Below are 12569 nucleotides of genomic sequence, written 5' to 3'. Positions count from 1 at the left end.
AATCATACTAACTGCATCTGTGTTTTATAGGAGTATGCAACATTTCCTATATTTTCTCTTTCTATTTCAGATTTCCAGCATTCGTCTTTTATCTTTGCTGCGCATGTTGATGCAAAATTAAGGAGATGGCAATGAAAATTTAAGGTAAAAAAAATTCCAGAAATTATTTGTTCAAATGGATATCACTTAGCTCAGTGTAAACAACAAAGATATAAAAGAAATACTGGAAATCTGAAATTAAAACAGGAAATGTAAAAAAAAACACAGCAGGTCTATCATTATTTTAAAAGTGAAAAGATGGCTTAATATTTTGGGTGGAGGCCTTTATTTGGAACTGCATATCCCCAATTGGGCTCCCTGCCTGAAATCTGTCATTTCTCTTTTCAGATACTGATGCAACAGCCATATATTTCCAGCATTTTCTTGTTTTATCTCAGTATACACAGCTTTTTACTTCATTGTGGACTATCAATGCTTCAGTTTGCATACATTCTATCTGCTACGAGACAACGCTGAGCATATATGCTCAGAGCTACGTTCTTCTGGTGATTATTTTTTAATGTTAGGAGAGTGTGTCTGGGAGCACCCACTTTTGTACTGTATAACATTGTAAGGGCTCTGCACTAAATATATAAAGTGCCCAAGAAGTCCAACGGATCACACAATCACTTTTTAAACCCCATTTCACACTGCACTGGAGTTACACGTCACAAGGTGCCAGACCCAATGGGCTGATAGAAGCAGATCTTCTAGTGCTTGGCTTTGGTGCATTTCAGGACCTGGTTCCAGAATTATGCTACTAATTTTGAATTGATGCACACTCAAAACTACTTTGCATCAACACATAAGTAGATGTATAATTGCAAGCTTATATAACTTTAGGTTTCCCTATTAATTATTCAACAACTGGAGTGTTAACAGTGAAAATTATATTATGGCATAGTTTAGAGATACAAAGTGACTTTCAAAGGGGACTTGGATATATACTTTAATAGGGAAAATTTGCAGGGCTACAGGGAAAGAGCAGGGGAGTGCATCTAATTTGATACTGCTTTCAACGTGCCGGCCCAGGCACGATGGGCCGAATGGGCTCCTTCTGCACAATTCTATGATTCTAGAGGAACTGAAACATGTTATAATGTACTTGTAATAATTAATTAACCAGCAATCAGAAAAAAATAAATGGCTGCAGCACTACTTTAATAGCATATATAGGGTATGATATATTTTTGATTTTCTATTTTGAACTAAAGTTGCTCAATGTTGAAACTGATCATTATATACACGTTATTTATATATATATCTTAAACATTTATATATATAGAGATGATGAGGGGCTTAAAAACTAGAGCTGTACTCATACGAGCAGAGAATGTTTGTGAGAAACAAACAGAAATGTTTAAACCTATGAAAGGGTAAATATCAAAAGATTATTTCCACTGGTTGGTAAATCAGTAACACGGGAACATAAACTCAAGATTTTTACAAGAAGTGTTTAAAGGTGGGTCAGAAGGAATTTTTCATGCAAGTTGAGAGCGGAGGCAACGGACCTGAGCAGGAGCGAGAGCACAGGCTGAGTAAATAAAGAACGTGGCAGAGCAAGGCCCGAGAGTGGGGACAGCGGACCTGAGAGGGAGCGGAGGCTGAGTAAATAAAGAGCACGGCAGAGCAACGCCCGAGAGCGGAGGCAGCGGACCTGAGCAGGAGCGAGAGCGGAGGCAGCGGACCTGAGCGGGAGCGAGAGCGGAGGCAGCGGACCTGAGCGGGAGCGAGAGCGGAGGCAGCGGACCTGAGCGGGAGTGAGAGCGGAGGCAGCGGACCTGAGCGGGAGCGAGAGCGGAGGCTGAGTAAATAAAGAGCACGGCAGAGCAAGGCCCGAGAGCGGAGGCAGCGGACCTGAGCGGGAGCGAGAGCGGAGGCAGCGGACCTGAGCGGGAGCGAGAGCGGAGGCAGCGGACCTGAGCGGGAGCGAGAGCGGAGGCAGCGGACCTGAGCGGGAGTGAGAGCGGAGGCAGCGGACCTGAGCGGGAGCGAGAGCGGAGGCTGAGTAAATAAAAAGCACGGCAGAGCAAGGCCCGAGAGCGGAGGCAGCGGACCTGAGAGGGAGCGGAGGCGGAGGCTGAGCAAGTAAAGAGCACAGCAGAGCAAGGCCCGAGAGCGGAGACAGCGGACCCGAGAGGGAGCGAGACCGGGGGCAGCAGACCTGAGTGGGAGCGAGAGCGGAGGCTGAGTAAATAAAGAGTGGGGCAGAGCAAGGCCCGAGAGCGGAGACAGCGGACCTGAGTGGGAGCGAGAGCGGAGGCTGAGTAAATAAAAAGCGTGGCAGAGCAAGGCCCGAGAGTGGAGACAGCGGACCTGAGCGGGAACGAGAGCGGAGACAGCAGACCTGAGCGGGAGCGAGAGCGGAGGCTGAGTAAATAAAGAGCACGGCAGAGCAAGGCCCGAGAGCGGAGACAGTGGACCTGAGCGGGAGCGAGAGCGGAGGCTGAGTAAATAAGAATGCGGCAGAGCAAGGCCCGAGAGCGAAGACAGCGGACCTGAGAGGGAGCAAGAGCGGAGGCAGCAGACCTGAGCGGGAGCACGAGCGGAGGCTGAGTAAAGAAAGAGTGGGGCAGAGCAAGGCCCGAGAGCGGTGACAGCGGACCTGAGAAGGAGCGAGAGCGGAGGCAGCGGACCTGAGCGGGCGTGTGAGCGGAGGCTGAGTAAAAAGTGTGGCAGAGCAAGGCCTGAGAGCAGAGGCAGTGGACCTGACAACAAAAAACAAGGAGTGGCGTCACAGGAAAGCAGGGAAGTGATTGGTTGGTCAGTATTTATCTGTTTTCTTGCGCATTGGTTTAAATTAAGAGCCGGGATTAAAAACTAAACGTTCAAAACTTAAACACTTAATTAATTTAATACATTAGAGATGGCAGGGCAGGCGATGTGTTACTGCTGCAACATGTGGGAGCTGGTGTACACCATTGAGGTCCACAGCGACCACATTTGCAGTAAGTGTTGGTTGCTTGAGGAACTTCGGCTCCGTGTTGATGAGCTGGAGTCTGAGCTTCAAACACTGCGACACATCAGGGAGGGGGAGAGTTACCTGGTGCTGTGTTCCAGGAAGCAGTCACAACCCTTAGATTAATTAATTCAAATGTGGTCCGTGGTCAGGGACAGGTGGGTGTGACTACGAGCGAGGCAGGTATGGGGACTCAGGAGGTAATGGTGGAGGAGCCTCAGCCCTTGCTCTTGTTCAACAGTTATGAGGTTCTTACTCTCTGTTTGGGCGAGAGCAGGGACTGCAGGGAGGATGAGCAAACTGACCACAGCACCGTGGTACAGGGAGCCATTCAAGAGGGGGGAGCAAAAAGAAGTGGTAGGTGACAGTATAGTTAGGCACTGTTCTCTGCAGCCAAGAGCGTGAGTCCCGAAGGCTGTGTTGCCTACCCGGTGCCAGGGTAAAGGACATCTCCTCCGACCTGGAGAAGAACTTGGAGTGGGAGGGAGAGGATCCAGTTGTCGTGATCCACGTAGGTACCTAAGTGTGGGCCCTCAGAAAGGAGAGAAACAAAGCTGGAAGTGCAAGTTAGAAAAGTAGTCAGCAAAACTAGTAGGGAGCAGAAACAAAGGCCAACAGTAAAGAGGGTCAAAGTGCAGAAAAATATTAAACAGGCAAAGTTGAAGGCACTTTATCTAAATGCACGTAGCATTCGCAACAAAATGGATGGATTAATGGCAGTAATAGAAGTAAATGGGTATGATGTATTTGCCATTACAGAGACATGGTTGCAGGGTAACCAAAGCTGGGAACTGAATGTTCCAGGGTACTCAACATTTAGGAAGGACAGACAAAAAGGAAAAGGAGGTGGCGTAGCGCTGCTAATAAGGGATGAGATCGGTACGGTAGAGATAAAAGATCTTGGCTTGGCAGATTGTGATATAGAACTGGAATCAGTTTGGGTGGAGCTAAGAAACAGCAAAGGGCGGAAAACATTGGTGGGAGTTGTGTATAGGCCACCAAACAGTAATGGTAATGTAGGGCACAGTATCAATCAAGAGATTAGAAGTGCATGTAACAAGGGCAATATGGTAATCATGGGGGACTTTAATCTACATACTGACTGGGCAAATCAAATTACCACTAATGGTGTGGAGGACAAATTCTTGGAATGCATGTGAGATGGTTTCCTGGATCAGTATGTGGAGGAATCAACCAGGGAACAGGCTATTCTGGAACTGGTACTATGTAATGAGAAAGGGCTAATCAATAATCTTGTGGTAAAGGGGCCTTTAGGGACAAGTGACCATATTATGATTGAATTTTACATTAAGTTTGAGTGTGATGTAGTCCAATCTGAAACTAAGGTCTTCAATCTAAACAGAGGAAACTACAAGGGTATGAGGGACAAGTTGGCCATGGTAGATTGGGAGATTACACTAAAAGGTATGAAGGTGGACATACAATGGTTAACATTCAAGGAAATAATGCATAATTTGCAACAAACATATATTCCTCTAGGGCATAAAAGCCCAAAAGGAAAAGTGATCCAACCATGGCTAACAAAAGAAATTAAAGCTAGTATTAAGTCAAAGGAGGAAGCTTATAAAGTTGCCAGAAAAAGTGGTCAGCCTGAGGATTGGGATCTTTTTAGAAATCAGCAAAGGGGGACCAAGAAATTGATAAAGAAAGAAAAATGGAATATGAGCACAAACTAGCGAAAAATATAAAAGCGGATTGTAAAAGCTTCTATAGGTATGTAAAAAGGAAAAGACTGGCGAAGGTAAATGTAGGTCCTTTACAGTCAGAGACAGGAGAATTTATAATGGGGAATGAGGAAATGGCAGAGAAATTAAATAAATACTTTGTTTCTGTCTTCATGGAGGAAGACACAAAAAACCTCCCAGAAATACGAGAAAACCAAAGGCGTGACGAGAATGAGCAACTTAAAGAAATTATTATTGGGAAAAAAACAGTACTAGCAAAATTAATGGGACCAAAAGTCGATAAATCCTAAGGACTGGATGACCTACATCCTAGGGTTTTGAAAGAGGTGGCCATTGGGATAGCGGACGCATTAGTTGTCATCTTCCAAAATTCTATAGATTCTGGAACCGTTCCTGCAGATTGGAGGATAGCAAATGTAACTCCATTATTTAAGAAAGGAGGGAGAGAGAAAACGGGGAACTACAGACCTGTTAGCCTCACATCAGTAGTTGGGAAAATGCTGGAATCTATTATAAACGATGCAATAACTGGGCACTTAGAAACTAATAGTAAGATTGGGCAGAGCCAACATGGATTTATGAAAGGGAAATCCTGTTTAACAAACCTATTGGAGTTCTTTGAGGATGTAACTAGTGGAGTAGATAAAGGGGAACTGGTAGATGTGGTGTATCTGGATTTTCATAAGGCCTTTGATAAGGTCCCACACAAGAGGATGGTGAACAAATTTAGGGCACATGGAATTGGGGGTAATATGCTAGCATGGATTGAGAATTGGTTAACAGACAGAAAGCAAAGAGTAGGGATAAATGGGTCTTTTTCAGGACGGCAGACTGTGACTAGTGGGGTACCGCAAGGAATGGTGCTTGGGCCCCAGCTATTCACAATCTATATCAATGAGTTGGATGAGGGGACTAAATGTAACATTTCCAAATTTGCTGATGATACAAAGCTAGGTGTCAGTGTCAGTTGTGAAGAGGCTTCAAGGGGATCTCGACAGGCTCAGTGAGTGGGCAAGAACATGGCAGATGGAATATAATGTGGATAAATGTGAAGTTATCCACTTTGGTAGAAAAAACAGAAAGGCAGAGTATTTCCTAAATGGTGAAAGATTGGGGAATGCAGATGCTCAAAGGGACCTGGGTGCCCTTGTACATGAGTCACTGAAAGTGAATGTGCAGGTGCAGCAAGCCATTAGGAAGGCAAATGGCATTACAAGAGGATTTGAGTACAGAAGTAAAGAAGTCTTACTCCAATTATATAGGGCCTTGGTGAGACCACACTTGGAGTACTGTGTACAATTTTGGTCTCCTTACCTAAGGAAGGATGTACTTGCCATAGAGGGAGTGCAACAAAGGTTCACGAGATTGATTCCTGGGATGGCGGGACTGTCATATGAGAAGAGATTGAGTAAACTAGGCCTGTATTCTCTTGAATTCAGAAGAATGAGAGGGGATCTCATTGAAGCATACAAAATTATTACAGGGCTTGATAGGGTGGATGCAGGGAGGATGTTTCCCCTGGCTGCGGGGTCTAGAATGAGGGGGTCACAGTCTCAGGATACAGGGTAGGACATTTAGGACTGAGATGAGGAGAAATTTCTACACTCAGAGGGCGGTGAACCTGTGGAATTCTCTGCCACAAAAAGGCTGTGGCGGCCAAGTCACTGAATATATTTAAGAAGGAGACAGATTTCTAGACACAAAAGGCATCAAGGGGTATGGGGAGAGAGCGAGAATATGGTATTGAGATAGAGGATCAGCCATGATCATATTGAATGGCAGAGCAGACTCGAAGGGCCAAATGACCTACTCCTGCTCCTATTTTTCTATGTTTCTATGTTTTAAGTTATTAGGATATGAATGCCTTACCTTAAGTGGCCATTGAAACAGAGTCAATCATAATAAGTAAAGGTAATGAGCTAAACACATGAAAAAAAATTGGAGAATATGAAGAACAGCAGGGAAATGGGATTCGAGTAGATAACTATAATGGAGAAGACAGCAGTGACACATGCATGATGGGCTTAATGTTTCAATCTGTACGGAAAGTTTGATGATTTGAGCAGCAACACATTTGAGCTGTGCGTTTAATGTCAACATTAAGACAATATAATCTCTTCTTAAAGATAATAAAGAGAGAACTGGAGTTGTTAAAGTGTATTTTGTGAGATACACATTTTAACTCAGGGTGGGAGTCGGGCGGCTGTGAGCAGAGGTGGGTACAGACCCGACCTCGGCACCATGGGATCTTAACTCCCGGGTCTCATATGCATAGCCTCAGTCAGTCTCCTGCCCGAAACTGGTAGGAAGCAACAGCTGGCCAGCAAGGGAAGGAAAGTTCCCTGGCACTCGGGTAAGTTAGCTGGAAGGTTTTTGGGAGTGCCTCGCAATTGGGGAAGGGGGTGGAGGGCACGGCTCAGGGCAGGGGAGGCCTAAACTTTCATTGTGGAGCTCGGAGGAGCATTCCTGCACCTCTGGGCCTTACAAGGAAAGTCAAGAAAAGTAAATAGACTAACCTTTTTGGGCCTTCTTTGGCCCTGGCTCCTCTTCTTATTAGGTTGGCCTGGTGGAAAAGCCACAATAACTTCCCGCGCGGGCCTCTGGTTAAAATAGCAGTCAGATGCCAATGACATCATTGGAGACCAATCTGCATATTTAAAGAAGGACCCTGCCAGCTTTCATTTGAGCGTCCCTCTTGCCTGCTTAGGTTCAAATCGGAACCTGTGGAATCGGCATGGGACGTTGGCAGGTGAGTCCCACGGACAAGTTTAACTGTCCGCCTGCACAGTTTCCACTGAAAGAAGAGGGTTAAAGTTGCCCATTTTGCATTTTTTACTCCTAAAAAAATATAGGCAAAATATTCATCTGGGAGTGCTGAGTGGTGTTTGCTACAGCTAATCCTGGAACTCTCTCCCTAACAGAACTGTGGGAGTACCTTCACCAGACGGACTGCAGCACTTCAAGAAGGCAGCACACCACCACCTTCTCGAGGGCAATTAGGGATGGGAAATAAATGCTGGCCTTGCCAGCGATGCCTACATCCCATAAACGAATAAAAAAAAATCTCATTACTGTATTCATCCACTGCCAAAACATGTGCATTCTTAGTGGGGAGAGACATCAACTGGATAGCGATCAAGAGGCAGAACCATGGTTGATTTTTCACCTATCAAAAGTATTATCAAGACTGCTTCTCTCGTGGTGATTAGCTAACCCAGTTTAAATTAAACCAGGGATTAAACCTGGGATTCTCTTGTCTGTCCATAGCTCAGTACTACCCCCATGCAATACATTTGCCTACTGTGGCATCAGAGGAAACCCAAATAAAGTATTTTAATAACCAAAATCGTTCAAGGTTGAATTGTGTTAAAGATCGCCAGAGGGATGAAGAGTTATGGTTTATATTTTCAATTTCTTTGCACTTTACATAAATGTTTATGAAGAAGCCACATAAGGGGAACAGACAATAATTATGCATTCTTTGCTGACAACATTTTTATATTAATCTTTTATTATTTTACCTTTTCAATTCCATTTATAATAATAATTTCACCAAGTACAATTTGAAAATTCATGTTGTAGAAAATATGGGCATTCCTGCAAGGTAAAAATGCACAGTGAGTTTCTAAATTATTAATATTATAATATGCCATTGTTTGACAAAAAGTCAAAGTAATAAAAAAAACGAATTGCATAAACATAGTAACTAAATTAGTTTTTCTAAAACTGCAGCTCATGATTCACTGTCGAGCAGTTTTATTACAGACTGCACAATGAGGTGCAAGGATACTTAGCATAAAAAAGCCCTTTTGTGGATTTGCAGGTTACAATGCACCATGGCAACCATGTTCATATTCTAGTGAAAAGGTTTAAATTACTTCAGTCACTGGAGCAAATACCCCTTTGTTTATACTTTTTAATCATTTCTTTTATTCAGTTTTACATTATAGTTACGGACTTCATAAAATGCAGCATAAGTGAAGACATGTGATTAAAGAAGACTACACAATTAGGAAAAATTACTTTTTTACATTTTTATTATGATTTTAGTTGCATTGGATAAATGTGTTTTAAAAATAATTCTAGTAAAGATAGAAGCTGACTTTCCACACTAAGAGACTGAGGCCCAAACACAGGGAGCTTCTTTGATCTATAGGTAAGTTAGGGAGCAGAATCCTTGCTCTAGATGCTAAACTAATCATATCTGGTAAAACATTATTAGTTTTCAAAGCCTGAATAAGGTGTGAATATTTATTTGTCAAGTGATTCTATGTAGAGGCTACATCATCGTGTTTTTGAATTTGATTGACAGCTCTTTATGATCTAGGATATGTAGAACAACTTTCCTCAATAACTTTAGTTCCAATCAGTTTTCAGCTTAGTTTTAGTTTCTGGAATTTGCACTTGTACTTCACATAATAGCAGGAACATTGCATTGTCCATGTTTAATCATCACATCAGGAAGTGTACAAAAGACTGTTTCCTCCAAAACATTTGCAACTAATAGGGCTACATAGAGTCATAGGCCTAGAAATTCAGTGGGCTGCGCCACCCGTTAGCGCCCTAAGAGGGCACTTAGTGAGTTTTACGCCACTGGCCACGCCTCCCGCTAAATTTAGCGGGATGCTAATGGCGGTGCTAGCCGTTAGCGCTGCGCCGCTACCGATGACATCATCGGTGTGCGCAGCGCCCCGCTACCGCCCCGATCGCAAAATTTAGTAGCGCCCCCTGCTTTAACGCCGGTCGCAGTTTGCAACCGGCTCAGGGGGGTCTACCTGCGGCGGTAGAGGTGCTGAGGTGTGGGCCGGCCATTTTTTTTGCTGGCCGCCTGCCAACACCTCTCCGCGCCGCCGTCCCCGGCCTCCTAAGCACCCCCCCCAATGGAGTGCCGGCTTTGTCCCAAGAGCTTGGCACTTCTCCTCGGTGCCGGGCTCTTTTGCCGGCACTCGCGCTCTTCGAGCGTGTGGCGCTGCGGCACGTTGCGCTGCGAACTTCAGTTGCAGCGCCCCAAGAGGGATGCGGGGTGCCTCGAGTAGTGCCGCACTTAGCTCTGGGGCGCGCAAACTGAATTTGCGGCAGGCGGCTGCGACTTCTTCTGGGGCACTACTTCCGGCGCCCTGGCGAGGCTGGTGCCCCAAACGGGGCGCCAGTGAATTTCTAGGCCATAGAGTCATAACGGCACAGTATGAGGCCATTCGGCCAGTCAAGTCTGTGCCGGCTCTCTGCAGAGCAATCCAATCAGTCCCATTCCCCTGCTCTATCTTCGTAGCCCTGCAAGTTTATTTCCCTCAAATGCCTAGCCAGTCTCCCTTTGAAAATATTGAGGGGGAGAAATTCAGTATCGCCCCGTTTGGGGTGCGATTATCGGCCAGGCGCAAAGTTTAGCACCTGGTGCTAATTATCGCCTCCGACTGCAAACTTGGCTTTTATCATCCCTGGAGGTGATTGGAGCACTAAATCAGGCGCTTCACACTTGTCTTAAGGCGCAAAGGCCGAGGAGCGAGACGCGGGCGCAGCGCTGGTGATGTCAGTTAGTGATGGAACACAGACACACTGGCGCCAGACACTTCTTAAAGGGGAGGGTCGATCTTGCTCTCCAGCCACACCCTGATCATTGGAGCCTTGAATCTCGGCCTGGAGAGACCTGTGCCTAAATCTTGCAGACAAGGACTATGGAGAGGGCCAGGGAGTGAGCACAGCGCTTCAGTGAGCGAGCCTTGGAGGCTCTGGTTGGCGCGGTGGAGCGCAGAAGATCTATACTCTTCCCTGAGAGTGGCAGGAGGCCTTTGCCGCGCAACTACAGAAGAGTGTGGAGGGAGATGGTTCAGCAAATCTTCTCCAGGAGCATGGTGACCAGGACCCATACTCAATGTCGCAAAAAGTTCAACTACCTCACTCAGGTCGTCAGGGTAAGTGGCTTTTTTTTCAAAACCTCTCCTTCCCTCCATCTCAACCTCACTCTATGGCCAGAGGGTCTTAAAACCCCAATGCCCAACACTTATCCAACACCTATGGCCCTCTCATGAAACACACACGCACATTCTATACTTTGCATACATTAAGGGCTATTCAATTATGGGAGGCACATCAGGCAAGACCATGGCTGCATACATTAAGGGCTATTCAATTATGGGAGGCACATCAAGCAAGACCATGGCTGTATATTTACTCAGACGCCGTCCTTTTTCTTACAGGCCAAGCTATCTCATAATAGGAGACAGCAGCAACGGACGGGTGGAGGGCGGCCTCAGCTGCAACCCCTCAGCGATCTTGAGGCGCGCGTCCACAGGATTGTGGCAAGCCAGGTGATCGGTCCCGTCGCCCCTGGAGAGGCTGACCCCGTTCGGGACAGCAATGGTAAGGTCATCACCTTTTTCTCCTCTCTCATTCCACTTGTCCCTCACAACACCAGCCTTTGACACTTTCAATCCAACTTACCAAATCTCTGCACTCCTTCCTCCCTTACTGCCCCCCTGTCCTCACGCTAAAGCCACTCTTGTATCTCCTTGCTTTCAGATGGTGATTCACCAGTTGAGGAGACGGGCCCTCAAGCTGCCAATGGGAGCGAAGCTGCAGGCGAGGAGGAAGAGGAAGCCGGAGCATCAGCGCCACCCTTTCCCGAGGAAGTCCATGCCCACACTGGGAACACGGCTACCCTGGAGGGGAGCAGGGAGGAAGGGTCTGATGAGGGTGAAGCTCCAGGACCCAGCAGGCTGCAGCAACGTGATGGGGGTAGGGAAGCTCGGGGGCCTTCTTCCCGGAGGGAGAGTAGGCCAGCGAGTCCTGCAGCACTGGATGCAGAGGAGGAGCGGCTCGTCGCTGAAATGAACACCCAGGCGGTGGACATGCACACTCAGCTCATGGGTGTGGTGGGAAGGGTGCCCGAATGCATTGATGCACTGGCAAGGAGTGTGGAGCACTTCGCTGTAGCACAGGTGGATGCCACGCTAATGCTTAGTGCTGCAATTCAGTCACTGGCTGCCGTGATCCCATCTTAGACTGCTCTCGTGCAGACTCAGATTGAGGCAACGCAAGCACTGACTGCTGCCATTGTCGCTGGTTCGGACACATTTCCCCGAGGCTCTCACCGCGCCGCAGCAGGCCAGCAATCTGTGCTCCAACAGATTGCTCTGGATGCTAATGTGCTGCCCCGTGGGAGTGCCAGTGTGTCAGTCAAGCAGGGAGTTGCTGTCCTCTCTCAAGATAACAGCATTCCTGCTGCCACCACTGTCACTTCCCCATTGCACTTGCCACCGCCTGTAGCCCAGACTGCTGTCACCCATGCAGAGTTGGTGCAGATTGCAGCCGAGCCCTCCAGGCCCAGAGCTGGTCGAGGCCGTCCTTCAAGGGCATCTGTAGTCTCAGGTTCTGACAATCAGCAGCCTTCCAGCAGCCTTGCTGCAGCCACTGGGGCCCCATTATGGAGGAGCAGTAGGGTGGGAAGGGGGGAAGTACGCAAGGGAAGGAGATCACCCTCGAAGGGCAAAAAGTAGGAGGTGTAACGAAATGTTGGTCAATTTTTTATTAAAGGCCGAGGTTCGTGTTCAAACTTTTGTTTAGTGTTTTGGACATTATCTCCAGGTTGTGAGAAACAGTTATGTTAATGAATGATTTTTGCGTTTGTTTCTATTAGTTTGTCATGAAGAAATGACACACAGAGTTAGTAAAATAAAAAAGTTTTTGTATTCAAAATGTACAGGTTTGGCCTTTGGAATCATTGCCACCTTGGCCGGCTTAGGTGTTGCGGGTTGGTTTCATTCATGTTGTTCTCCATGCCAGAAGCCATTTCCTCAGCAGGAGCCCAGAAGTGGCTTATTATCAGCCATTGACGGACGGCCCTTGCAGTTTCAACATTGTGGGCCTCC

At 46.6% G+C, this 12569-nt stretch overlaps 1 protein-coding gene and 1 long non-coding RNA gene across 6 annotated transcripts in view; one reads left to right on the top strand and one right to left on the bottom strand.

Annotated features, from left to right (window-relative positions):
• tenm1 (teneurin transmembrane protein 1) overlaps window positions 1-12569 on the bottom strand; it is a 1268320-nt gene that overhangs the window by 440417 nt on the left and 815334 nt on the right. The window lies entirely within an intron of this gene.
• LOC147125209 (uncharacterized) lies at window positions 2062-8050 on the top strand. Its single transcript, XR_015079770.1, has 2 exons — window positions 2062-2802; window positions 7626-8050. It is a non-coding gene; the product is annotated as an uncharacterized LOC147125209 (long non-coding RNA).

Source organism: Somniosus microcephalus, chromosome 1, assembly GCF_052327205.1.
Source record: "Somniosus microcephalus isolate GS21.2 chromosome 1, FLI_Smic_1.0, whole genome shotgun sequence".
NCBI lineage: Eukaryota > Metazoa > Chordata > Chondrichthyes > Squaliformes > Somniosidae > Somniosus > Somniosus microcephalus.
This window is presented reverse-complemented; position numbering and strand designations above follow the sequence as displayed.